Below are 5,246 nucleotides of genomic sequence, written 5' to 3' on the forward strand. Positions count from 1 at the left end.
TAGAATTCGTTCCATTGATTTTAAAACTGTCATTGAGAATTGTTGAAACCTCCATGTGTCAGTCATCAGTTAATTCGACCGATGTTTCCCATCACTTTCAGTTCAAGCGTCGCGTCTCTCAAGGATATTACACACCCTATCAAATAATTTTTATATCTCTTCCCACTACGCCTTTAAAAAATATTTTCAAAATTCACTTTGTTACTTTTCTCTACCAAAACCCTAACTTATTCTTTTCAATGCTTCTTCTTTGCTCTTCTTCTCATCATGTCAAAATCACCTTTCCCTCCTAAGATTGTACTAGGTACTCCGAATGAAATAGATCGTGTCGATTTTTACTTGTCTCGTGAACATTCCTCTCTGATGAAAATTGTCAATCTCTCTTCCAGCAAAAGATACTGATATGAGTTGTCCTATTCCTTTGTGTCCTATTGACCTTAATAATCCTGTAACTCCTAGTCAACTTGGTCCCCATCTTTCTACAATTGCTTGTTTAAGTCTGACCTCCTTTATTATCGGCATTCCGAATCAAATATTATTGCTGCTAGTGAGTTCATGTATACACATAGTCTCGCACATATGCGAGAAGGGTTGATAAATGAGAATAGTTGTGGTTTTGGTGAAGTCTCTTTGGAAAACACCGAACCAATCTTTGATAGAACACCAGAACTTAGACTTTCTTTTGCTAGTGAGTCAAACGACAGTGATGAGGACACCACTCCATTCAAATGGGTAATGCAGAAAAGAATGGTGCATGTCACTGCAAAGGAAAGGAAAAGGTTGTTGAGGAAACTCCAAAAAGAAAATCCAATCAAAGCAACTACCGAAGAAAACAGAAGAAGGAGGGAGGAATGTAATTTGGAGATTGATATACCTAGAGAAGGACTGGTGGTGTTCCATATTGAACACTCATAGAATGATATTCATTTATATGGTAATTCACTGGCTAAGATACAAAGCAAATGAAGGAACAAGAAAAGGGAAAATCTAGATATCTCTCTGTACAAGGGGTTGCTGCTGAAAAGGGGAGAAGTCTAAGGCAACAACTAAGAAGAATGCTAAGGAAAAATCAAAATAAAAGGTAGAGATTGTGAATATCCTAAAAATGTACCAGAGCAAGGACTTGGTACCAAGAGAAAGCGAAATGGAAAGGAGGACACCAAGCAGGATATTGTTAACAATCTGTGTGCACAGAAGGTCCTGGGTGGGAGAGTTTTTGACCCTATGATCCTCAAGAAACATGGAATGAACTCGTTGTCGGATTTAGTGGAGATTTAAACATGAACTCACATGTTCACAACTAAATTACTTGTAATGCATGAAGACCAAGTAAGAGAGTTCTATTATAATGTAGAGTTCAATGAGGAGGAAGTCTTCATACTATGGTGCAATGTAGAATTCAATGAATATGGAAGTCTTCAGACTTTGGTGAGAGATAAAAGGATGCATTTAAATGAGGAGTTGTTGGAAGAGATTCTAGAGCTACCTAGAGAAGGGATCAGGTCCATGGCTGGAAAACTCTGTGCTCATCACTTTGCCAATGAGTGCTCTAAACTTCAAGATATGCATTGTGCAGGTATTCATAAGAAACTCATGAAAGGGGAATACCAATTGTTGTTTGAGTTTGTGAACAAGGTGGTTCTTCCTCGATCTAAGAAGCGTACAATTGATATTCAACATATTTATTACTAATGGAATATCTCTACAAGTTTGACCCAATGATCTGCCAGCACTCATGTTGGAACACATGCACAAGACAGTGATAGAACGTAAAGGCAAGCATAGAATGGTATATAGATACTTCCTCGCAAAAATGTTTGATCATTGGAATGTTTCTTTGGGACTAGGTACTGTTGGCACAGTAAAACAATCAATTTCTCTTAGTACCTTAGTCGAGTGTGAGTGCATCGAGGGTTAAACAGGACGACTGAGTAAAATGTCTCACTTAGTGGCTGCGCGATATCAACTGAACCGTTAACCGGAGGAACTGACAACACTTATTGGGAAGAAGGAATCTGAAATTGCACTATTGAAGGTACAAATAGCCAAAGCTCAGTCTGATGGAACTAGTACTGAAGAGATCCAAGAGTTACATCTGAATAATGCAGCCCTTCCGACTCAACCCGTTGATCTTCATGAAAGGTTGATCAAAGCTCATCACTTTGCCAATTAACGACTTACCTTTATCATCAGATCTCTCACTCATCAGCCTCCCTCCTCCTAATTCTCTTTCTTGCCTTGTTTTTGTGTGGGCAGTGTCCTGGGTTCTCTTTAACAGTTTATTGTCAATCTACTGAATGCTTACTTTCTTCAATGAAAAGGACTTTTGTTTTTTTGTGATGTCTTACAATCTAATTCTTTTTTTATGATATGTTGCTCAAAGCTATGGTCTTCTATGTATGCTTACTTTTCATCTTGGTTTACTATCTTTTTTTTTAATGATGTCCAAAATGGGGAATAATGGGTGCCTTAATATACATGGGGAAGTGGAGAAGGAAGAGGATATATCATTATGGGTTTGTTATCATCAAAATGGGGGAAACTGTTATTTGCAATTTTGATAATTTGACAAACAATGGACCTTGTAAGGGGACTTGATCCCCGTCATTCATATCCGTACAATTAACAGCTGAAAAAGTACACAAGCTTGGTGCACGGTCTCCAAGTGTGGTAGAAACCTCGCCAATTGCATTACGTTGAAGGTTTTGTGTATTTTCATAAGGAATTCCACACACAGACACAACCTTAGGTTTTGCAACATAGATTTTCAGAGAAAAAAAAGGCAAAAACCACTCATCTCAAGAAATACTCACCAAAGAGCAACTGGGACCAGATAGAGCAACTTGTGTCTTAGTTGTCTTAGGTGTTTTCAGTGCTCATCGTTGTAAATATAATCCTAAACTATAAAGAAATTAGATCTTTTGTCATCCCGTCTAAAAGTCTAAATTAGTTGTGTTTAATTGGTTTAGTGGGAATCATTGTTTGCTCCTTAATTAAATCCTAAGTCATCTAGTGTTAGGTTGGTTAGTGCGCAACCGTGGGTTGCTTAGTCAATTATAAGTTATCTTGTGTCGGGAAGCTTAGTGGGCAATTGTGATATTGCTTAGTTGTTCTATTTGTTGTGGAAATACTACTTTTAGGGTGAAGGGACTTAGAGGTAAATTCCTAGGTTGCAAGGTGTTTTAATCTCAAGCGTTGCTCTATTTAGAAGAAATGGAGTTTTGTTTGAAAAGCATGTGAGGACAGGTCGTGATTTTCACTGCCTTAGAGCAAGAGGGTTCCCACATTAAGTGCTTGTGTTATTTTTGATGTGTTGCTTGTCTTACACTGTTGTTTGTGTTATCGTTCTTAACGTGTCAAGGGACCTGGTCTATTGACTTTTAGTGGACGCCTATATTCTAACATACCCCATCAAATTCGAAATTCCAGACTTAAAAAAGAAGTCAAAACTTTCAATCGAGATCTATCAATGAAAAGTGGGCCCCACACCCAATTGACGCTGTGTCAAGTCAAATTCCACAATATAGTTCAAAATGAGCCCGAAAGCCTCAGGATCCACTACGAAGGTTCTATTGACCAAACTCAATGTTTTGGATCTAGCAAAGCTGCCAGAATTGTATTTTGAGGCCGTCCACATGATGTTTTGACCGAAGTCAACTATTCAAATTTCAAAAATCTCCAAAACACAAAAACTTGCACAGAAACCAAACGAACAACCAGCTGACCAAATTGACCAATCTCAATGCTATAAACACCGAAAAAGATGAAATAAAGAGAAAATAACTAGAGGTTTATTACATTGTAGTTGATTGAATTTTGGGTCTTGTGTTAATTGATAATTAATGAAAGACATCAATGAAGGTTCTTCTTATACTAGATTAAAATGTATATTTGGTTGATCTGATTGAATGTTATTGATTGTTTTAACAAAAAGTACAAATTATCATATTTTATATTTTCCCAAAAACCATAAAAATGAAACCATAAAAAAATATTTCCTCTGTCTCATTTACGTGACACTTTTCATTTTTTGAGACTCAAACAGTTTAAGTTTGACCGAAAATTTACGCATAAAGAAGGCGATGTTCCGTTATAGTAGTTATCATGTGGTAATGCATGTAAGAGAAAAACATAAAATACAACAATAGTACAAGATTATAATTGAAAATAAAATGAAGAAATAAATCACCGGTCCAGCAGTAGTCCTCTTTGACTTGTCCCTTCCAGGATACAACAACCTTCACAAATTATAAATCAACAACTTTGTACAAGAGTTGAGTCCAAAGCTCCAAAAGAAGAACAACTCCCTTCAACTAATAAGAACTCTATTTTTGACTAACTCTTTCACTCTATATTTTTCTCTTGTGTGTTGTGTATCCAAACCAAATGAAGACCTCCACTATTTATACTAGAAGAAGTCTTCCTAGTAATGCATAGAAAGATAATGGTGTATTAAATAGTGAAGATGAATGACATTAGGAGTTACATAGGTTATAAGGTATAATGGAGGAATTAAGAGTGAAACATAATGTGGTGGTCTTCATGAAAGAAAAAGGCTAATTTTTTGGAAATAAATAAAGTTGAAAAGAAATTCTTGCTTGTGGTGGTGCCACATAAGCTGGCCTAGGAAACTCTTTTATATAAATACTAGTAAAATTACCAGCGCTTCACGCAGGAATTTAGTATCAGAGAATTTATAAAATAATATTTTAAATCTATCAATTATTAAAACTAAACACTATTATCTCACAAACAAGATTGCTTAATGACAAACATTAATAATGTCAAGGAAAATGAAATTTATTACATCTTATTATTTATCCTTAATAACATAAGCATAAATTAATGACTGTAAAAAAACATACCAAGATCTATAACATATCGTGCCTTATCGGAAACCTTACAACTATTTGGAAAAGTTGGAACCCTCAGAAAAGGTCATAACCTTTCATAAAAGTCACATCTTTTCATAAAAGTTGCAACTCTTCATTATAGTCGCAACTTTTCGTAAAATTCGCAATTTTTCGTGAAAGTCACAAATCTTCATTAAAGTTGCAGCTCTTCATTAAAGTCGTAACTCTTCATAAAAGTCACAACTTTTTGTAAAAGTCACAAATCTTAATAAAAATTCACAATTTTTCATGAAAGGGGAATGCTAATTTTGGAAATAAATAAATTTAAAAAGTAATTCTGATTTGTTGTTGCGCCACATAGGCGGGTCTAAAGTTTTCTTATATATATATATA

This window comes from Solanum pennellii, chromosome 1 (genome assembly GCF_001406875.1).
Source record: "Solanum pennellii chromosome 1, SPENNV200".
Lineage (NCBI taxonomy): Eukaryota > Viridiplantae > Streptophyta > Magnoliopsida > Solanales > Solanaceae > Solanum > Solanum pennellii.